This window comes from Pezoporus occidentalis, unplaced genomic scaffold, assembly GCF_034315485.1.
Source record: "Pezoporus occidentalis ecotype Australia unplaced genomic scaffold, CSIRO_AGI_Poc_V1 ctg30, whole genome shotgun sequence".
In the NCBI taxonomy this organism is placed as follows: domain Eukaryota; kingdom Metazoa; phylum Chordata; class Aves; order Psittaciformes; family Psittacidae; genus Pezoporus; species Pezoporus occidentalis.
Genome location: NW_026914941.1, coordinates 2,692,407 through 2,716,411, shown reverse-complemented (window position 1 = coordinate 2,716,411; position 24,005 = coordinate 2,692,407). Strand labels below are relative to the sequence as shown.

The 24,005-nt window shown below is 37.1% G+C and overlaps 1 long non-coding RNA gene across 1 annotated transcript; it reads left to right on the top strand.

The window, feature by feature from the left end:
* Nucleotides 1-362: 362 nt before the first annotated feature.
* On the top strand, nt 363-22,955 carry LOC134168101 (uncharacterized). The gene is made up of 4 exons (XR_009966417.1): nt 363-895; nt 1,941-2,152; nt 19,232-19,452; nt 22,339-22,955. It is a non-coding gene; the product is annotated as an uncharacterized LOC134168101 (long non-coding RNA).
* Nucleotides 22,956-24,005: the final 1,050 nt, after the last annotated feature.

The window sequence follows — 24,005 nt, the reverse complement described above, 5'->3', positions numbered from 1 at the left end:
TCCACAAAATTAGACACTCTGGGCATAATTTATGAAAATAGCTTTTTAATAAACCCCCCGATGAAGCGAGAGAACCATGTTAATAGTTCCTTTGCCTTTGCACATTCCTGAAGACCAGACAGGAAGGACCTGATTTTACCTTCTTCAGAAAGAGCAAATAAAATTATTGTGTACTTCTCCAAGATGCAGATGCTATATCACACAATCCCTGATAACATGCATTCATGTACTTGATAGCCCACAAAAATGTGGCTATTTTCACAGGTGTCTGCGCCAGAAGAGAAATATCCTAAAGCACGTCAGAAAAACTTTCAGCATTCATCCTAGTTTTATTTTAGTGGAACCAGGTCACAATTGTAACTCATAGACTACAGCAAGGAAAGACTGAATTTTATGGGGATGGGAGCAGAATATTGAGAATTAGCATTTTGCACAGTTTTGTAGTCTTGCTGCTGCCTTTCTGCCAACACGGATGGGTGACTGGTATTACCTCTGGTGCACCTGCAACCTGGGCCTGTCAAAAAAATACAAATCACAATATAAAATAATCAGCTCATGAAAAAAGTTTAGGCTGAGATTTGTTTCTCATTTGTCACATCAAAATCAAGAAACCTTTTATGCAGGAAGCAGGAGAGTATTTGACATTAATCTGCTGGTATGCAGGGAGAATAAATGAGGAATTTTTGTTGTTCGTGTGTTCATGTAGCATATCAATGATTTTGATAATAGCATGAGGATATCTGGCTACAGTCTAACATGTTAAATTAAGTTGTTAAGGCCTTAACACAGGTTTTGTCTGCCTTTATTCTAGTAGAGTTACAGGTTCATATGACTGTTAAGAGAGTGGAGAATAAAATCAAGTGTAATTCTGACTATGGTAAAAAATTTATTCTCTGTAAGTAAAATTAAATCTGTTTTGTTTATTGGTTGACAGACACAAACATGTTCTCCTTTTTTTTTTTAACCAGCAACCTGCTTCATGTTCTGTGATATCTTGGGGCAAATACGTGCAATAGTTGTTTAATGACATTAATTTTAAATGGAAATAATTCAACATACAGAAAGAAACTCTACAGAGAAAAAACCAAGAAGCCAATTGCCTTTAAAAAAGACATGTTTTTGTTTAGACTAACAGGCCTCCTACAGAAGTTGAAAAATGTAACATGGACTAAATTTAACTTTGCTACTGTCACCAAAGATAATAACGTGTCTACCTTCTGACAAAATAAACTGAATGACGCTCACTTGACTAACACTTACCATCAGTCAGGTCCCATGGGAAGGACTATTCATGAGTGATGGTAGTTTGGAAAAAACAAATGTGTACCCCTCATCCTGGAAAGACATGTTATTGAAAGAGACTTATGAACTGCAATATTGATGCAAACCACAGAGCCATCTCCTAAGCTATTAGGGATGGCTAGAAAACGGTAAGTTTGTTTTGTCAGATATTCAGACCAATTACTTACTGCTGAGTGACTGCCTACAATTGCTACAATGAAACATCCTCACATGGATGTTTCACCAATGGAATCTGATAGCAGAAAGATCTGGTTTCTCATCTCTCCTGTCAGTCTTATGCTTTGAAGCACTAAGATTTCTTTTTTTATTGTTACATTTTTCATCCTGTGGTTTGTAAAACAAAATTTCTAATTAATTGGGTTGGGGTTGCTTGTGAGGTTTTGTTTTTTTTGTTTTTTTTTTTTTGTGAGTTGAGAATAATCCCCTTTTTCTGCAGTTAGCTAGTTCAAGAATCTCATCTTGATTTTTGCAGTTAGGAAACACGCATATAATCAGAGGTTCAGTTAGAGAAAGGCAGACTTGGACATGGGTAGAACTGTTTTCAAGGGTAGAAGAGAGCAAACATACATGTATGTGTATTTATATGTATGCATGCATGCTAGAACTCCATATCTAATAAATTTGTATGTAATTTGCAGCTGCAGGTCAATGAAATAGAGGAAGATGTGAAAGCGTGTTAGAAAACCTAAAAATGGCAGCAGATAAATAGAAAGATAAAGAAGTAAAAGGTCCTCAACATCAGCATCATACTCCTCAGGGCAAAGGACTGATGAAATGCTGTGCTTCACTTTTCCAGCTCCCTCCAACCAGATTTAAGTCATCATTAGGACACCCAAGGAGAAGTGGAATGGTGAGTGTAAGCCCAGAAAAAGGGCTAGAAAATTAGAAGCTTGCTTACAATGGTGTTACAGTGACCAGGGCCAACAATTGCCCATTGGTTGTCATCCCAAGACTACACACTTCTACACAGCATGCTGTGTCCCCACTTTTTAATGCCTCTGCTATCACATCAGGCATGTACTCCTCTACACAAAATGATTACACTGCAGTCATGAGTAGTTCATAGTACACAATAACTAAACTACCTGTTACTATTATCTATATAAAAAGAAAAGCTGTACCATACAATGAGTACCAATACAAATTAGGCACAGGCACTGGGTCTTTAGAAAAGGTGTTATTGCAGCAAAACCAAGAAAAAACAAACCTCTGGGCAGTTCACATAAAGCTTGCACACAACCTGACCTGCCTCGGTCCTGACACCTTGCAAAACTCAGGACAAAGCCTGTGGTCTGTTATTAGCAATGGCAGTTTTGTACTCCTACAAAAATACAATTTCTTTTCAGTCACGGTACGAAGGTTACAGCTTTTAAGCTTGAAGGCTTGTAACCATGCGGAAGTGAATGAAATGTTCATTTTTGTGCTGCTGATTCTGGAACAACACTTTTAGCAACTGTGAGTAGAAAATTAGGAGTTTATTTAAGATAATGAGCCTTATAGCACTTTCATCATGTAAATGCAACAACTAGAGACACACTCAAATCAAGATAATTAAATTTTATCGCATTAACTTGTTAAATTCTTTTAATGGCATTAAAGCCAGTAGACGCATTTTTCAACTCTGCCTGAAAGACAACAGCCAGTGACTTACGTCTTTGGTTTCTGTTGGCTCCTGAGCATATTCATGCAGGAATAAGCAATTCAAGAAGCAGATCTAGTATAAAAAATGAACCAGTTCTATGGTGTGGAGATGATATCCCCTCCTAGCCACCACATCCCCATAGCATCTCTTTCAGTTTGATTCACTTTCTCTTAGGACAAAGGCTGGTCAACCATCACAATAACGCACATGGCTGTATGGCTTTTTGTGTAAGACAGCAAAATGTATCCTGTGTTTTTCAGTGTTTAAGTAGGTAACAGATGGAAACATCCTTTTAGTCAGAAGACAATAAATGTAGTGAAGATACCACTTGGTAGTGTTCTGAACTTAGCTAAACTGATGTAGCTATAAGTATGCATAATGACAGTTGAGTGATATTTATGGCATACCTGTAATGTCAATTTAGTAGTTTCTGACCTCAGATTCAGATTAGCTTTATACTCTGATCTTGGTTTGGCAGCTAAAAAGAGGCAGCAGAAGCACGTCAGTCTGTGCTCTTTGGTTTGTATTTTGCACAAAACAGTTTAATGGAAAACACACAGAGCAGTGGCTGCTTGAACATGGGATCCTCCCATTTCATTTGTAGTCATTAGACTTCGATGCGATGTTTAACAACCCTATATTCAGCTCAATTATTTTTTATGCCTTAAATATAAATAAGGTAATTTTAACAAGATGGTAAAATTTTTTACCTTGCATGGTAAAATTGCTAAAATGTGTTAAATAGTGGGCTGAGATGCCTGAAAGTTTAGTTCTAGAGGCCTCTTTCCCACAAGGGAGTTTATCCCACTGTCTCAGATGTAGAACATGGAAAGAGATGTCTTGGAAGGGACTCCACATTAAATGTCCCTCAGCTGGGCGGAGAGCACCGATAACAAGAAAATGTTGCCAAAATCTCCAAATTATCAAAAAAGTGCAAGTTATTAACTCAGAAACAATTGCATCTGGCACTTCGAAATCTAAGACCTATTCAAGGTTAACTTTACATGCCACAGATAAAGTTCTCTTCATGTATTAAAGGCCCATGAGTGGCACCAAGTAGAGAAAAATATTTATAAGGTCTGTTCAGTTCCTACCTGTTCTTCCATAGATCAATCTGTCATTGCTGCCTTTGATTTTACTGCAACAAAACATAACTTTAGAGTAGAATATAAATCTGACTTGCAAAGTTTACCCATTGAAAAATAAGATATGAAACTGCAAAAGAGTCATAAAACAGAGTGCTTTCTTTACTGAAGCAAATCCTTTTTCACTCCTTAGAGAGTGAGATAGTATAATGTGGAAAGATTGCATTTCTCACACTCTGGAAGAACAGTTGATTTGTTGTTCTGACAGCCTTTATTTGGATCTCAAAGAAATGGGTTATAGGAAGTATGAGGAAAACATTGTATTTGCCATGAATTACCCTCCTTGGAAATCTATAATATGGAATAATTTCAGTCAGTCAGTGTCTTTTGAAGAATGTTCCTGGCATAAGATTCTTAATTTGAGAAATAGATATTAAGAGAAGTTTCATCGGTAAAACTCAGCACCCCACAGGCCTGGAAAAAACCTAACCAAAACAACAAAACAAACCAAACGACACAGGGAAAATCTGTTACTGGTAGGACAATTCTGGCTGGAGATACAAGCAAACAAATTAACTCTAGATGCAAGATTCTAGAGCCACAGGAATACAGAATATTTTAGGTTGGAAAGAGCTTTTGGACATTACCTGGTCTATCGCTTTAAAAGTGAGACTTAGTTTGGTGAGGTTGCTCAGCACTTCTTTCTTTCAAGTTTTAAGTATCTCTAATAATGGAGATTTCATAGTCTCTCTGGGCCCTTGTTCCCATGTTTGAGGACCTTCAGCATGAAGAAATTTTTGCTTAGCTATAATAAAAACCTTAATTTGCTATACTTTATGTCCATTGCCACTAGTCTTGTGCATCTCCTAGAAAAGTCTGGCTCCATCTTCTGTGAAACACTCACTAGGTAACTTGAAACAGACATTAGATCTCTAATTAAAAGGTAAAAGAGAATAATCAGTTCTCTTGACTGCTTACGTTATGTTTAGTATGTTATGTTTTTGCACAAATGCAGCACAATACGCAGTTAGTGTTCATTGCCACAAGGACATGCTGCTGTAGCATTTTCAGCTTTTACACCAGGACCTCTAGAACCTTTTCCGCAGAACTGCTTACTAGCCAGTTGATGCCCTCCCAGTGCTGTTACAAGTCATTCCAAGGATGTGACTTTGCATTTGCCCTTCTTGAATGTTTATAGGTTTCTCTCAGTTCATTTTTCCCAGCGTTTTGGGTCCCTCTGCATAGCAGGGAAGGGAGCCATGGAGACCATGCAGTCAAGCCAGTTCACTGTCACCTGTAAGCTTGCACAGAGTGCCTTCCACCCACCACCCAGGAGTCAGCTATATGAGGGGCTGTGGTAACTGCCTCTAAGTAACACTACTTTTTAATCAGCTGCCAGGCAGACTTCAAACAGCTGATGCACTTCAGGTCTGAATTTTGCTCTTACTTTATTTTTAGAGTAATTTCTTCATCTATTTAAGGAATTCCAGAAATTAACTGTAATTTCATTACTTGTTATATATGATAATAAATTTAGTTCTTCACATAGCTCATCGAGAGTACAGCTAAAATAAGTGTTGCATACAGAGTATGTCCTGATTATCTACCTGTTAATATTCCATTGAGGCTGTATAGAGCTATATAGGTAACATTTGTTGTGTTCATTTATATCACAAATAAAAAGGCATGTTTTACCTTCTCATATGAAACTTCCAAGTCTGGCAGTCCTTACAGTACCGTAGTGCCCTCAAACTTGCTTTGGAAGTCTGAGGCAATCCATACTTTTCACTGTCCATACATGTTGGTTGGATGACAGGTCCTCAAAGCTCAGGTGACCCCGACTATCATAAGTTTTTACCTCAGTTCTAGGCTTTAACCATAGCTGTCCTTGCCTGAGAATCCTAATATCAGTTTTAAATTTTTGATACAGACATTAGTTTCTGGTGTTAAAAATAATATAAAGAGTGTATTTAAAAGTATTAGAAACGGCATGTTTTCACTCTGCTTTCTTGCACCTTAAATACCAGTGTTCCCTACATAAATGCAGTACAGTGTAAAGAAAAGATCTGACCATGCAGAAGATGAAACATGTTGTAATGAGATGGCAACACATTCAAGATAGCGACGTTTGTAATAATCAATCCTTAGCTCCATTTATCACTACCTTGATGCTAGTCTTGAAACAGGACCATAAAAGTGTGAAGCCAAACTCTTTTAGAAATCCTTTTTCTGATAAGCACAATCTCGCAGAGGTTTTTGCATGAGGAAAATGAATGTACTTGATTGAATGTTACCAAACAGTAGATATGAAAGCTTGGCAACAGATTATCAGTACTTTGGGGGAAAAAAATCTTGTTACGTTAGAAAAGGAGTCACTGAGGTATCCTTGGCACACAGTAAAAAATAATGTACTTTTTTTTAACCAGTATTCCTGAACCTATCTGGGTGAATATGCTCTCATGGCTCTAAAAAGTCACGCAGTTATGTCAGTCTCACTGAAGAACATAAACCTTCTTAAATATAAGATTCCAGTAAGGAAGCTGCACACAAACAAGGTTTCTTAAAAATGCAGGCAATCTAGACAAGCTCATCATTGCATTGTTGTATAATCACAAGTTGATTTCATCAAGTGATTTAATATACCATGTATTAGATTCAATTCTTAATGCATCTAATTTGATCAGGTGATGTTTGTGGTTTGAAAGGTGATGTGTCTTGATTAAAGTGAGGTGCTGGATGCTGTAAAAACTACATCTTATGCAGCAGTGGCAGTGGTCAATTCACTGAATGTTACATAAGATACAGGAAGCAGCATCACAAATTTAATGGGTAAAATCATTTAGAGTATAATCCACTGCATAGACTTTAGTGCTACACTTCAGTATGAAATCACATGTGTATTAGTTTACTTTCTGTGTGAATTTTATCATTAACATGATCTGAAAACAAAGAGATTATTCCAATGGAACAGAACAATCAGATGGTGAAAGAGCTGCTATGTTTGAGTGTGCAAACACACAATCTGCTTTAATAGCAAACAAAATGGCTATGTTTGGTGAGAGACAGAATGGAGATGTTTGGGGTAAATGAGGAGAACTCGCATAGTTGACAATAACTTTATATTTTGAAGGCTTTGCCAAATTTGTAGCAAAAATAAATCTCTGCAGATAATCACAAAATTTTGTAAATTTTAAAATCTGAATGACAGAACAGTCAAGCATCATAATCTCCCTGTGAATCTTAATGTACAAGTTTAATGGATCAGAAAGGTCAGAGAAGCTGGGGGCCAAAGGCAGAAATAAACTTTGGCACGTATAGGGAAATGGACAAAACTATAAATATTAAGCGGCATGAGCCAAAGATAGGATGCTGTATTTCAGGTTCACAGTTTCCTGACATTTTAGGCAAGTATGGTTCAATTGCTACAGATGTAATATGACAAGAAAGTCCTGGGTTTCCTAAACCAGAAAATGAAAAGGAATGTTTTTCCCATTATTACTGGGATGCTTTCAGAAGATGTGTGTCTGAAAAATACCTCTTTTTTGTTTATTTGACATACTAATTATACCCAGAAAAGGCAGAGTCACTAAGGCTTGAAGAAGCTGTGCTTGTACCATTCATCCAAGGGTCTGTTTGGTCCATGTTATCTTCAAGTCCTATTGACACAGTATCTTCTGCAAGACTAATAGGAGCAATGAGAAATATATTCCTGTCCTGGTTCTGTCTTTTGCTGTAAGTGGAGCCACAATGCAACTGAGCAGTTTTCCCAAGGCAGCATAATAGACAACAACTTGAAAAAGAGAATGCACCCCCAAGGATTTTCCTTCAGTACTTCAGGGTAACTTTTCATACCATAAACCATAAAATTACTTAAATAACACACACACAAAAAAGAATTTCCATCTGCTAAATAAATGAGTAGAGATAGTCAAATGCCAGAAGTGTAATTTCTATGCTATGGTACAGGTTCTTTCTCATGTTCACAAACTTTCTCAGTTCTGGAAGTTTAAGAAGATGAAAGTTTTAACCTCCACTGCAACTAATACAAGCAGCATGGAAGGCTCCATCATAAACTGCTTTTTCTTTACACTTTTCTGTCATTGCATAGATAATAAATATTCTCCCTAATGTAGCCAGCTTTGTTGCATTCTTGAACTTAGAACAAGACAGATAATCACCTTTGCACCATTAGATTTGGTTATGTTAAACTAAGAAATTGTAACTGGAAAGCACTGAGCTGTACATTTCACAGGCTAAGTTTAAATGAACATGAGCATTTTTCAATACTAATGACTTGAAGTGGTTTTGTTTTTACAGTTATGCAAATAATTTTGCTAGTTGTTTTCTACAGAAAATTAATGTCAAGGATATATTTAACAGTATGTAAGCTGGCATAATACAGAGATACAAAAGCAACCAACCATGCAGACAAAGTTCTATTGTTAAAATTCAAACAAAAAATGTTCCATCTTTTAGACTTGTGTGTGTTAAGTGCGTGTCATACAAAGTAGGATATGATAATAGTAATTAAATTAATCCAATTTAATCATACTATTATGAAATAATTTTTAAAATAATTAAAATGATTTTTTTTTAAATGAATGAACCTCTGATTTTCAGTTTTCAGAAACATTTTTGTTTTGGGTTTTAATTATCAAGTTTCAGGTAACTCAAGTGGAAGAAAGATAATACAAATACTGTGTCTTCTGCAGTCTTACTTTATACAAAATAACTAGCTTAAATAAGTGGGCTGTTTAAAGGGAATGGGATGCTTTCACAATTTAAGTAACTTTCTGTGCTACTTTCCAGATGAAATAGCCAGTATGCAACCAGGGAATGTGACAGCAAGTCAGTCACAAAGACACACACAGGGTGGTTATAAAAGTGACACTCTGAGCATGTACTTAGGATCTCTGCAGATCTTTTGCTGCCAAGATGACAAAATTACTGCTACATGAATGTGCTAGACAAAAGCTACCTTTGGAATAGATACATGAAAGGCACTCTTATCTCCTGGTTGTACTGCACTTATACCTAAGGGAAAAATATTTCTTTTAGTAAATACAGTCTATGCATACCAATCAACCCAGACTGATTCACTAAAACCTATTTTATCTGGCTTCTAGGAAAGCTAGTCAGTGAAGTTATTCTTTGCTAGTTGATTGGCCAGCAGGTTCTTTTATAACTAGATAAGGACTAAGAAATTGCTTTATTTTCAGTTTACTTGTGTTTATTCTTGCCTGTGCTATACTTCAACTTTGTGTGCTATCATTGAGACCAGCAGTAAAAAGCAAGGTTTCCATTACAGGATGTACTGAAATCCTCACAGTTATAATGCCTGTTTCTACTACTAGGAGGATTTGCATCATAACTCATATTTTCCTGTGGTTTTAAGTGAGGAAAAAATAAATTATACCTGCGGCAGATACTTCTACCTCCCCACTCCACAGCGTAGGTCTCCTAGCCCATTACCTAAGCTCAGAGGGATAACTGAGAGTCTTAGCAGATGGGCTCTTTCCCCAAGAGAAGCAACCTTTCTCGTTTGGAGGGCAACAGTGCCACAAAACCATGGAACTCCAGAAACAGAACTGCTGTAAGATGCTTTTAAAGCAATGTGTAGTTTCATTTATGAGGGGTACTTTTTTGTTTTGCTTGGGTGGGGATGGAAGATGACTCCAAACTGTTTGCTTGCCTGTATTAGGAAACATGACATCTTTGTTATAGTGAAATGCAAAAATCATTACATAGGACTTATGAGAGCTTCAGCAAATTTTCAATAGATTTGTGTTGGGAAAGAGATGTATAGGACAGGTTGTCCTGTACTCATGGGGACCTCTACCTGAAACACTTATTCTGCTCTCATATTTAGGTAAACATGAAACAGAATACTTCAATATTTTTGGATCTGAATTGAGTACTCTATGCTGTGTATTGAACGATAATATAAGAGAAACCTTTCTCACTGTCTGTGCCTCTAAAAATGCAAACTTCCAGTGACTTTGCAGTCCCTACATTTTCTCTGTCTTTCATGTTTTAACTTTTTGTTTAACACATATGTATATTTTTTTAGGCTTTATAATGATGTAAGTTATTATAAAACTCATTTTCTTAATGAGTCTCCAGATTGTTAGCTATGTATGTCCAGCTATATATATTCACAATGAGGAATAAAATGAGTTGTTAGAGAGAGGAGAAATACCTGATAAATACTTTTTTCATCTCTGCATGAATTATCTTTATAACCCAGATCCGTGCTTTGTTGGCAGTTAAGGTTGTTAAGCAAGGAAAAAGAAAGAACCTCATAGCCAAATGAAAAGAAAATTCTTTGAGTTCCTTATCTTTACATGAAGGAATAAGCAAGTAAAAAGGTGCTTAGTTATACATGTTTCAGTAGACGTCATGTTACTGAACAGTGTGAATGCAAACTGAAAACTCGATATTTTGCTGAGGCAGTCTTAGGGTGTAAGGTGAGGAAAATTTGGCAGTGAAGTCAGGTAGGAGTGAAATATCATCTTTTTAATGAGTCATCTTTCACACGTTTAGCCTGAAAGAGTAGCTCTGAATAATTCTGCTTTGGAATGAAGTGGCCTACCAAAGCCAAACAATGTGAGAGACTTGGACTTGAAAACGTACACTCACCATCAAGGCAAGATTCTGAGTGCCATGTTCATGACAAGCAAAGCTGCCTAAAAATGTGTGGTTTTGCAAGCCCATTCCTGAAATGGAGCAACTTTGCTTGCATGCAGGATCATCTGATTTTGAGGATGCTTAGGCATTGATTCATTAACCCAGATTATTTTCAGTGAAAAGTCACAGGTGTCCACTAGTTTATAACTATTAGCCCTGGTTTAGATTTGAAATTACTACAGATTTCTCACATTTCCAGCATCTTCACCTCTAGAAAGCCTTTAATATCTGCACTTTTCCAGGATATAAGTCTTCACCACAAACCCTTACAGTTATGAAATACTTCCTAACTTCTCTAAAATTGTTAGGAGAGTTTTGTATTGTTTCTCAGTCACACTTCTACAGGTAAAAATGCCATTGTCCTTGCCTGTTGGTATAAATCTCTGATAACAGGTGAATAGGATATAGCTTCAGAACGGGAAGAATTAAAAAATGAAATGCTGGCTAACAAATTTGTTAGACCAGACCTTCATAATTAACTCCCACAGGACTGAATTTCTGAAGGTGCTCCTCTTACTGGGCATGTGTGTATCCTAGAGTTTAGTACAAAATAAACCTCATATGTACAAACAAGTTCATTAAAATTGCAAGAGCCTGTAGCACATTTGTAACAGCTTGCCCAAAGGTTAACATTTATAGTTTTGCACTGCCAACATCCTGCTTTTATGGGGCACATTTGTATGCTAAACTGCCTATTATGTTAAGCTGTAAGTTCCCATTTAGCAGCATCAGGAATAAGATTTGACTATAAGTGTTTAGATTTTATTAGTGCTATGCTAGTCTTCTTAACAACTCAGACTTCCCACAGGCTGAACATTTGCTGTATCTTCTACAGAGGTTCTTGTATTTAGGAAAAGCTGAGGATAAGAAGCATGGGAAGAAAGGTAAGACATTGCTCGCTGAATGGAAAAGGTGCCTTACTGCATCTCATTTCTATGCAAGACCTAAATGTCATGTTTAAGCAATGATTGCATTTAAAACAACCATCTCAGTTACATTCCCTTCTTGAGTTAACAAGACCAAAAGGGTCGGCTGAAAACACTCCAAGAAGGGGAGTGCTTTTATTGGTAAGTAAATATATCTAGTTACTTTGCTTTTACTGTACTTCCCAGAGCATGATCCAACAGAATGAAGTGTGATATACCAGCCACATAAACTGAAATGGCAAATTTTAGCTGCATACGCAGTTCTCAAAGGCAAGAGAAATGTATTTGTTAATGAAATAGTGTATCAGACAGTCTTGCCTTGCTAACAGGTAGTTCTCAGGAGATCCTGGAACTGAGAGAGTTACCGGTACCACAAAAGCCTTTCAGTTCTAGGTCAGCTCTTGTCAGAGCAAGGGCTTGATTTTAGCTACCGCTTTAAAAACATCAATAAGTATTTGCTCTCCTTAGTAACTGAAGTCTGTCAGCAGCAAGTGACTGTTGAAAATGACATGAAAATAACAGTTCAAGTCCTCAGCCCAGGCTTTCTCTGCAATTAAAAAAAAATAAAAATAATGTGAGAAATTTCTTCTTGAATGCTTGTCATAAATGAGAATGTGAGAACAGCAAGATGATACTTTGCTCCTAAGCTTTGTCTGGTGTGCTAGAAAGCAGCTCTCGAAAGAGATGTGCTTCACAAGCTGACCAGGCCAGTTGTGCAGACTTATTTAAGTAAGTTCACATAGTGGGTATAAACATGACAGTTTGTGTTTGTAGATTGTCAAAGAGCTTTGTAAACATAAGCCACTTAAAAGCATCATTGTAGTAATTATTAGACTACAACTAGCTATTCAGACCAACCATGAATGGCAAACACAAAAATGGAGCTTTAGGTTGTTCATGCAGAAAAAGAAATATTTTCCGAGAGCAAATTGTAACCGTATTTTGATAAAACAGGAAGTTCTTACCAGTGAGAATGATAAAAGTAATGTGAAATCTCTAAGCGCAATCCATACCTGAGGAGAGCTACCTCATTTGCTGATTAAATAAGATATCAGAGGGTTTTGAGTGTGTTCTGCAGAACTCAAAGATTTTCAGTGATTGCAGGAGTGGGAGAGAGGAAGGTGCTTCCTGTGTAAAATATGATATCACTTCCAAGAGACAGAGGTCCCACATGAAAGCTCTGAGGTCTCTGCAGGAATCTAACGGAACATCCTGACTTTGTTGCCAGTAAAGGCTGCAACCTCTAGCAAATGCAGACAGTGCTTTACCTATTAAGACAATCCATAGGGGAGAGACTTGAGGAAAGTAGCTTAGACAGTTTTTTAAAAAAATGACCTATTTAAAGTTACATTCTCGAATCATTTAAGGAAAAGACTTAGTTAATGCTACTTAATCAAAGTTCTCTGCAAATAACTTAAAGGTGACAGGTCAGCAAAGACAAGCTTATTTAAAGACTGTATTTTAAGATTTAAAAATGCTAAGAGTCTTACCAAGTCTAATCTGCTAAGAATTATAATAAAGTATAAGAGAAGTTCAAACCTTATTTATTTCAAGATCAGATTTATTATTTTTCGAAGACCTTGCAGGCAAAGAAACAGGCAAGAATTAACACAGCAGCTATGTCTCTGAAAGTGTGCAGCCTACCTACACTGGTGGTTGGAGGATGATGGTCACTTCCTTTATCCAAAATATTTAGGATTTCTGGTTCTCTATGGTTTAAATGGACTTCTGTGTTTTAGGCAGTTGAAGTTATTTACTTCAGGAGTTGTTTGCTGTTTCTTATTTTTAATACAGACATCTGTACAACAGCATCTGTAAATGTGCTGTCACACTGTTCTAATTCCAAGTTCTTCCTGTTTGGAAATTTATATATTTATAGTTGTAGTTTGAAATGAAAATGGTGACCTTAACAAGCACTATCATTATTATGTCTTCAAGGGGCTTAGACACACTCTCATTCACTCTGGTATTCTAAATCTGAGTAGCTTGGTGTTGCAGGCCTATTACTTTGCTGAAGTCAGTGAAAAAAAGGGGCTATTGCAATGCCCTGTGCTGCTTTCTTCAGATACATTTCATAATATACCACTGCACAGTAGGATTCTGATTTCAGGTTAGCAATTGGAATGGTAATTTAATTAGAGATGTACACCTAGAACTTTACTTTTCCTATTCAGAGTTACGTAATGAATATGTAATTGAGGAACAAAGCCCAAGTGATTTTCTATATTTTATTAGGATAGGAAAGAAGTGGGGGATATCCATTGAAGGTTTTACAGATTCCAGGAAGGAGAGAGAGTTCATTGCTCTAATATGGTGCCCACAGCTGTGAAAGTCAAAACCACCAGCTAATGAAAGGGAGTGAACCACAAGTTCAAAATTCCAAAGAAGACTTGACATAACCACTGACATATTACTAGCCTAAATCCAGAATATAACTCAGCCTTGCAGTCAGGTCTGTGAGAGTGACAGGATCTGAATGCCCTTTTTATATCTGAACGCTATTTGAATTACAACAAGCTCAGTAAGGGAAAAGCAGGGTTCTGAGGCGTGGTGGGAAGATTGCACCATTGTGCATTCTCTAAATCAGTGCTATCCCAGCAAAAATAATCCAGGACACATTTTAGGACCATTTGAAGATTTGTGAGGCATATGTGTCAAGCATATTAACAACAAAGCAGCAAATCCAGACAGCTTTTAAATACCAAATGATGTGCTTTAGTTTAGAATGAAGCAATCAGTGTTTGCAGAATGCTTTTAATAACACTGTCTCTCCTTCTGGAAATTAACTATTCAGTGCAGGAAATTTCTGTTTGATTATTTTGACAGGTAAACATTGTATTTATTACATTCAGAAAACAACAGAAATTTACATAGCTGAGTCTACACATACTCTTGTAGCATTTTCCTTCTCCTTTACAATTTATAATAAACATGAATTATATATGGAGACAGCCGTGCTTTGTTTAAATTGCTGCACTAAGTACTCCTTGACGGCAGTAAATCAATGCTTTGCTTTCTTATACATTTGAATGAATGTAATAACTGGAATAAACAATTAATCTGATGGATACACAGGAAGTCTCTGCAGCTAAGTAGAGCTAGAAGGATAATACTGCTCCATTGTTCATGTATTTGTCATTTGTTGATGATCACACATTATTGACTGTGTGTTGTCTAACTTTGATTCTCAAAGTTATTTGAACTTACTTATTCAGTGTTCATTTAAACTGATGCCTGCTAAAATTGTTTTCATGATCTCCAACTAATAAGCCAATTAAGATCAGCTTTGGAAGCTATTAACCAGATTCCAGTTTCTATTTTTGCCACTTAATTTAATGCTCGTACTACAGTGACAATCAGGCACATAATGTGTTAATATTTTTTAAAAAGAATGACAGTATTTGTATAAAATATATAGACATTCATACATATATATAAGATACTAAATATATCTCTCTATATAAATATTAAAATGCCGGTGACTACTCGCTTATTAGCTTTAAAGACCAGCATGAGCTCCAATTGTGCTATGAGACTGTTTGAATGTGTCAGGAGACAATAAGTGAGTGAAATTGTTCAGAAGAGTTTTCACTAGGCTTCTGCTACCTGGTGCCCTGAAGGTGTCATGGACATCATTAAATTAATGGAGGAAACAAGAATGGGTGTACAGTGACATTCTGTGGACAAGCATGAAACATTAGATAATAAGTTTGCAGAGCTTGTTCCACTTTGTATCTTCTTACTTTAGAAACTGACAAATTGGAATCGCTTACATGAGAGAAAGAAATGCTAGGTGGAATGTTTCTGTTCCTATTTATTTCTCTGTCTTAACTAGTGAAATCAAGGAACAAAGAAGGCAATCTCTTCAAGACTATTCTCTCTCATACTTGCTGAAGCTCTTGGACTTTTTCATTAAGTGCAGAGATGCTGCACTTAATGAAGGCATTCTGGAAAAAAAATATGATTAGGATTGGCCTTGCCCATTCCCAGACCTGATTGTTGCCTACTCAGACAGTAAATGGAGTCAGTTAATAACTGTGCGAGGCAAAATACTTACCCTGGTTTGAGGGCTGGAACAAGCAACCAAGACAAGTGGACCTCATATCTAGGGGGAAAAAAATCAGGTATTTCTCTGCCATGAAGTTTTGCTTTCTCCAGTATAACATACGATCTTACATTAAGAATGTTTACCGTAATTCGTACAACCACATCACAGAGATAAACACACAGAAGACATTCTTGTTTTCTGTGAGACTGAGAATGATCAAATTTGTCTGGGAGAGGACAAGTCCAAAGGCATGAGCTTGCCTTGAGGGGGGCAGAGGTTTAATTGACAGCAGTACTATGGAAAATAGTTTTCTTTACTTTCTGTCCATCCTGTGAAAGAATTCTGAACAGTCTGTGTGCAGGCAGTGGTATTGATGTTTAAATGATCAAAACATCAGCTTTGAACATTTTTGTCTTGAGGCCTGGATAATTTCTTATACTTTATCAAAAATGAAACCAAGCCATTGTGCAGCTGCTGAAGAAAGGCAAAACAAGCTCCTGTGGATGGACACATATGTTATAAAGATCCCAGAGTCCTTGCAGTGTTTAGACTTCTCATAGAGGAGACATCAGTTGCAGTGCAGTGTAACTGAAAAATAACCTAAAAGCCTGATTCTGCATTTTAAGTTTCCATGACTAAGTGGTAGAGGTAGGGCAGCCTTCTGAGAGATTCTGGGTCTCCATGCTGAAATGATTTCGCATCATGGGAACAAATACACCCTATTTCTTGCAATTATATTTGTGTACAAGAAGTGATTAAGACTCTTACTAGAGAAGGGGAGGAAGGAGATCACATGGCAAACAACAACTAGGCAGACCTCCACATTCTAAATGGTGAATGTTTTGTCTTAGGCTCCCATTTCCCCTGATGTACCACTGTGCTGGATGCACAGAGCAAGCTTTGAGTCAGGCACGATCTATGTATTTTGTTTGCTTGTTTTCATTGTGATCTGTGTGAGGGAAGGGCAAGCCACAAAGAACTTCTTTTACAAAAACTAAAAATGATGGAAAGCATTTTTTGAACAGTATTCAAAAGATTATTTGCTAAGAAGTGTTTCAGTGGAATATATTTTAAATTCAGGTTAGACAAGTGTCCTGGGTTCAGCAGTAGCAGTCATTTTTCCCCTTCTTGGTAGCTGGTGCAGTGCTGTGTTTTGACTTTCAGCTTGGGAACAGAGCTGATAGTGATGTTTAGGTTTGGCCAAGGACTTTGTGAGCCTCATGCTCTGCCAGGGAGGAGGGGAAGCCGGGAGGAGGTAGAGACAGGACACCTGACCCAAACTGACCAAAGAGGTATTCCATACCACAGCACGTCATGCCCAGGATGTAACTGGGAGTGAGCCGGAAGGGCTGGGAGACTGCAGGGTTGGAGGAGGTATCGGTCAGAGCTTGGTCGGGCTGGGGGGGCGAGTTATCGGTTGGCTGGTGGTGAGATGATGTATTCTCTTCCCTTGTTATTTCCTTTATCATTATTATCATTGGTGGTAGCAGTAGTGATTTGTGTTATACCTTAGTTACTAAACTGTTCTTATCTCAACCTGTGGGAGTTGCATTCTTTTCGATTCTCCTCTCCGTCCCTCCGAGAGCAGGGGGAGGGCAAGAAAAGGGGGGGAAGTGAGCGAACGAATTACCTGACTGGGTTTAAACCACGACAACAAGATTCACAGGCAGATGATTAATTTGCTATAAACTCATAATCCGATCCTCATATTGTCTTTGCATTACATGGAATTTCTTCTGCCCTTTTGGATAAAGGTATCCAAAGGTATACTTTTGGATAAAGCTCCTTGTACTTACAATAACTCTATTGCAATAGCTGCATTACATTTAAGATCGACAGTGGTGTTACGGTTACATTATCTTTATCTTGAAGTGGTAAAGAGCCATCTTTGGACACACGCTTTTCCCTCTGGCCCTTCCTAAGCTCACAGGAATGTATAGCTGCATCCTCAACCACATTTTTTTCACAGGAAGACAAACATAGAAAGCAACTCTCCCCAAGAACCTCCTGTCATCAGATTAGAAGTCAACTAAAACTTCCCCACCCAGCCTCTGCTACACCTCAGCAGCACCTTAGGCATGTCCTGTACATTCAGGAAGACAACATGTTTCAACTCTCTCCCATTCAACTTGCCAACACTGCTGAGAAACATAAGGCTGCTTTTCATTTGACAGCAGTGTGCTCTGCTGTACATAACCCAAATGAAGAAGAAATTGAGTCTATGACACAAGCGTTCGGCTTTCTTGCAGTCACTGAGAATTATGGCTCTGTCACCTGTGTGCTGAGGCTGCAGGCACAAAGCCTGGCTCTGCATCATCCTGCTTAAATTGGGGTTGCTTGCAAATTTGGAGTTCTAGACTCTGGATATATGTTGGTGTCTAGCATGCAGACTGGTCAAGACTGATAAATGTAGGCATATAAATGAGGAGAGCCTGAGCCAGCAACTGACATAAGGTCATGTGCTGTTCTCTCCTGGATTTCAGGACACTGGATATAAAACCACTTACTTCCATCAAAATAAAGTTTCTGACCTGTAAGTGTCTTCTTACAGGTAAAACCTTGGCTAGCGGTCCCAAAAGGTAATTTAAACAGTGTAAAACACGTGAAATTTGAAGTTTAGTCTCATGTTTAGGTAAGTTAAAGACCCAGAACCTAAACCATATTCAGTTTTAGTTTGTAAATAGCAATAAAGGATGGGTTTGTGTAGGAATAGTCCATGAATTTGGCTGTTTGTCTTTTTGTAATTAAATAAAAGGCTAGATTTGTAGAGAAAAGCTTGTGTTTTGCTTTTCTGTCTCAGAAGCCAGCAGGCCTAGGGGACACTAGTATCCATGGTTGGGGAGATGGCAGGGGTGGAGGGGAGGAGTGCAGCATCTCAAAAACTCATTCCAGTTTTTGAGTCATTTTTTATCCTTTTAACACCTGAGGTAAAGGTAGATTAGAATAAGCTCAGCAACAATGTAGAGATGGTGAAAGATTACTTTTTTTATAAAAGACATTTCCTGAGATATCTAATTTAAAGAAGTTATCTATTCCAAAGAGGTCATATTGCACTTAAATAGGAGCCCAGATTTTAGATAAAGATTTGCTTCATATCCCAAAGTCAGAATTGACTTTTTTATGGCAGTAGGTAAAATATTACTACAAAAAGACAATAATTTTTGAAGCACCCTGAAATGCAGATATTACACTTTTACTCTTTATGTCCAGAAAGAGTTGTGTGGTTTAGCAAGGATGGGGCAAAGCATACCACAAATTCCTTCTACTAGGAAGAAATGGCATTATTATGTTAGTTGTTTCCTTGGTAAGATTTATGAACAACTACACAAATTTCTCTGCTGGTGAAGGAAACATCAAGAGCTGGTTAATATCAGTATTTTTTTCTCTTTTAAATTCTTCTCTCATGCTGTTTTTCATTGTACTAGCTAACAATTTGTTCATATTGTTTTGATCTTCCTGTTTCCTTTTTTTTGCTTCCCCCAAAGCTATGCTAAACCAACAGACTTATGAACTCCTTTTCTAACATGTGCCTTTATTTCAGGTCTATCACCTATTAATATGTACCCCAAACAAGGACTGGAGTGTTGGAGTTTATCATGCACCAGATGATTACGGCAAGATGCTTACAGGTCAGAAATCCCTGAAACCTGGATTTTCTTCATCCCAGTATATTAAAAACTAGATGGAAAAAAATCCCAGCAAACCCTTTCCATTTTGCCCTTGAAACGTCGCAGACAGCGCTACTTCATGGAAGGAACAGAGGTACTTTTTCCCGTAACTGACAGCAGGCCTGTGTCACTTGCTATAAAGATCTTTATGCACTTTAATCCTTAAGGTTATTCACTCTATTTCCACTTAGGCACTTATGCTCTCTCTCTCTCTCTGCCTCTTGTGCTGTCATACGCATTAGCGTGCTTGTAGGTGCAAGTGGGCATACCTAGCTGAACTATTACTGTCAAATGATGGTCTTCTATTTTAATTTTAGTCTATGCTAGAGCTTTCTTAGAAATTGTCAGAAATACATGAAGTAGCCACAGTCACCAAATTCATAACTGGTTGTCTCATCTTTCATTTTTTAATGTTTAGGTCTTCATTTGGTAACATAAGAAGGTATGGTAACTTGTAACATATTTCTCCAAATTAATTAATATCAAATGGGTAGTTCATTAAGGAAAGTGTATTTGAAAAGTTTGAGAAGCCGGCTAGTTAAAAACATCCAAAAGTAAACTTCTGTTTTTTTTACAAAGACATAATTATCAAGTGAGATAGATGAAGTGAGTATGATGGTTGGATAAGGCTGATGATTACCAAAAGTGAAATGGCAATAAGAATAAAATAGGGCTTTGAATTAAGATGACCTAATTTTACTTCCCTTCTCCCACTGACTGGCTTTAATAACTTTGAAAGACAACGCTGTTCTGCATGACCACACCAGTATCACATCCTCTTCAGAGATGAGTCCTCCTCTGCATTTTTTGTGAAATATAGTGAAATCAAAATGACTAATTGATTTTGTAAGACAATTTGGCAGCCATGAAGGTGAGCCTGGTTTTGATAAACCCAGAGACTTGCTGACATTATTTTTTCTTCTATTGGGGGAAAGAAAAAAGTCAATTCCCAGATACCATTTCCTGGCTAATCTAAGGAGTGGGTGTCCTTACATTTTGTTTAACCTCTTTAAAGCTGTTTGATGGAATGTGAACAGATAATTGAGTGCAGGATCAAGTCTTATTCCTGGAATGGCTTTTAGGGCTACTGAAGTAAATTTTCTCAGTCTGATAACATCAAGAAAGCTTTAAGTAAAGGGAACATCTTATACTGTGGTCAAAGAGATATGAAACATAGCACTGTAATAACCAAGGCAGTCTTGTTGTTATCAAGAAATATGCCAAAGGAAGCCAATAGCATTCTCATAAAAAAATTTAAATAAAATAAAATTTAAAAAAATAATACTGCAATCAGACTTCAGAAAGGGAAAACTGATTCCATTTTTTTTAAATCCATAACGTTGCATGCAGTAATAAAATGTGTTAAATCCAGTAGCCCCTAGTCACTATTTCCTTTTCACTGTATATACAATGTACCCACTGTCTGCTTCAGTTCTGTGGAAGGTGATAATCACTTGCTGCCAAACCAAAGGGAAAAGCAAACTGTTATTATTCTCATGGTAGTAACAGGGTGGTTTTGCAATGGAGGAGTGTGTGCGCTCCAATTATTTGACTTCCTGTCAGAAAATTAGATGTTACTATGTAGGTTTTCTGCTTTCCAGTCAACATGCTTACAGCACTGCAAATTCTAATCTTTCTGGTACACAGGCTGACACTGCAGCACCACAATATAGCCTGTTACCTTCTGTCACATTTCCTTAGATCTAAAATAACATGTATATACTAAGACACAACCTGATGAAACACAGCACATCGGCAACATAAAGTCATGCTCTTTCTTGGCCTTGGAGACAAGTGTAGAAGCTGAAATTCTAATACAAAAGGCAATAGTGCATTTGTTTACTGCATTTATTGATTAAATGAGAATATTCTTTCTAAATCATGAAAAAAGTTGGTAATATTTAATGAAAACATTTGATAAATTTGTGGCTTCAACATGTTTTTTCTCATCCCCTATTCCACAGATGTTAATGGGACAGTCAAATGAACGAAGGGCCAATCTAATCATTCCTACTGCTTATTAGAAACTGATTCAATATATGATTAAACAATGTGCAAGCCTTGTTCTAATACTATTCATGGAGTAACTTTTATTCCATAGAAATATTTTTTTGTAGAAAGATCATATATAGAAAGCATGTCATGACAGATTTATCAACAAATTCAATTAAACTAAAAGCTAGAATGCCTGCACTAGCAAAATTGTACAAGAGAAATTGCTTCATGAAGTTAATGATAATGCATTCTATCTACTGATGATACAGCCTTCTGAGTCCAGTTAAGGTTTAAAAAGATAAAAAAAAAACCCAACCCAGCAAATCAGAATCCTTTACATTGTCAAAACATCAAAGAATATGACCCTTTTAAACTTAACATGAACTGAAAGCTCATAAAGATCTTACTAAAAACTAATAATAAGGTGTTTGTTGCTTGTAGACAATAATGGATGGATATGTTCAGGAAATGAAGTTACTTCCATGAGAGGGGTCTCCTTCACAACCACATAGCAGACCTTCCACACAGTGATTCATGCCTCATCTTTCCCAGCTAGAAAAAATGGTCAAGTATTACGAATTCTCTTTCCCTGGTAGGGGACTGAGCTGGTAGAAACATAGATCAAAACCTTTTATGAATTAAGTTGGTATTATTAATAGAAGCCAGGTTTCATTACTAGTTGCTATACATCCACTTATTCCCCAAACAGTTTATTTGTATACATACGCACATGGAGTGAGTCACGGCTATGTGGATGGAGTAAAGCTGGGAGGCCAGCCACATGGAGAGCCACAGTGACACCAGCAGCTTCTAGGTAGGTGTGGAAGACATGCAAGGGCTTATGTATAATAGTGGTGTCTTTGAACACTGCAGCCACCACATTCTTGGATGTGGTCTGAGTGATATGACCAGTTGTTGATGCTACTGTGTACTCGTGGCTTTGGACGAATTCAGCAGACTTTTGGTGTTTTATCCATTTTTGCAGGTTCAGTCCCCAGAACTTACCAGACCTTGTAAGGCTTTTAAACACTATCTCTCCACACATACTTACCCTTTCTTCAGCTATGTTCTGGTGACTTCCTCTCCATCCAAACACATCAGTACCTTCGGACCCATTTCACACAATTTCACACAGAAAGGTGTGACACATGACTGAACTTTCAAAAGTGTATACACAAAATGCTGTGATATACTCTCTTGTATTCCAGCCAGGTTATGCACAGAGGATTGAGATGCATATCCGTATCTTGACTATCTGCGCTATAGTGACAATGTTAATTCATAATCAAGATTAAGTTTCCCTGCTCTCCTGAATTAACATATTTGCAGCCCATTTCTGGTCAGGTACCTGAATTCAAGTAACTCATGTAAGCTCAGAAAGCCTAGGAAGGAGAATAAAAAAAGCTGAAAAGGTTCCATTTCAATTTATTTCTTCGTTTTTAGGTTCAAGGGGGGGGGAAAGCCCCACTTATTTAATTTTTTAACATATCATTGACACTTCAGAAATGAAGGACTCTCCTTTTCTACTCGGGTACAGGTGGGTCTTGGTTTGCTTATAGTGATCATTAGAAAAAGAATAAAAATGTTGACTCTGCTGTTTGAGCACTAGCTGCTTATTATTTTTTCCATGCTGTGTACAGGTTGCTGTCTGTTTGTTAAAAGACAAAAGAAAAATCAATACAAGTGTTGAAAAGGAACCTTGTGTATTCAACTTTGCAAAGTTCTTAAATAAGCATTAAGAAAAGTAGTAATAGAAAAAAGCATGAGTGCCAGACTTAATTACCAGAAATAAAGTAATATTGCTTTTTCAAATACAGAGAACTGAGTGAAAAGAGAAAGAGTATTTTCAAGGAAAATAAAATGGACTGCTAACATACATTTGCATTTCAGTTATGTTTATATCCTTTCATTTAATAGTGATTATCTTAAGTGATTTGTTGATAACGGGGAAAATTAAGACAGAAAAAAATAATTCCTTATACTTAAAATATAAAGAAAAAAGCATAATTTTTATTTCAGTTGTTGGCAAGAATTACTGAGTCACCTGTAAAATCTTTTAGGTTCTAGTCTCTGAATATTTCAGTGCATTCATCTGGGCATTCTGAAAATGAAGAAACTTTAAATAATTTATGAACCTCTAAGGGAAAAAAAAAGTGGCAAGTCTGCAATCCTATATTTTGGTTCGGTTCTTTAGGCTAATTCTACAAGGCAAGGAAAGCATATGGATATATTTCCTGCCTGCTCCTGAATTATGATACTGATTGATTGATTAAAAAAAAATCAACAGAGGTAACAAGTAGGCTATTAATTCACTTGATTTGAGCATAAATTAATTGTTTGGTTTTCTACTGTATTAATCTCTAAATTTCACCCTGATTTTCCTCACTGATTTCTAATTAGTTGTAAGTATTTTTTATATACCTTACCTGATATAGAATCATAAAATCATAGAATAGTTAGGGTTGGAAAGGACCTTAAGATCATACAGTTCCAACCCCCCTGCCGTGGGCAGGGACACCTCACACTAAACCATATCACCCAAGGCCTCGTCCAACCTGGTCTTGAACACTGACAGGGATGGAGCATTCACAGCATCCCTGGGCAACCCATTCCAGTGCCTCACCACCCTTGCAGGAAAGAATTTCCTCCTTA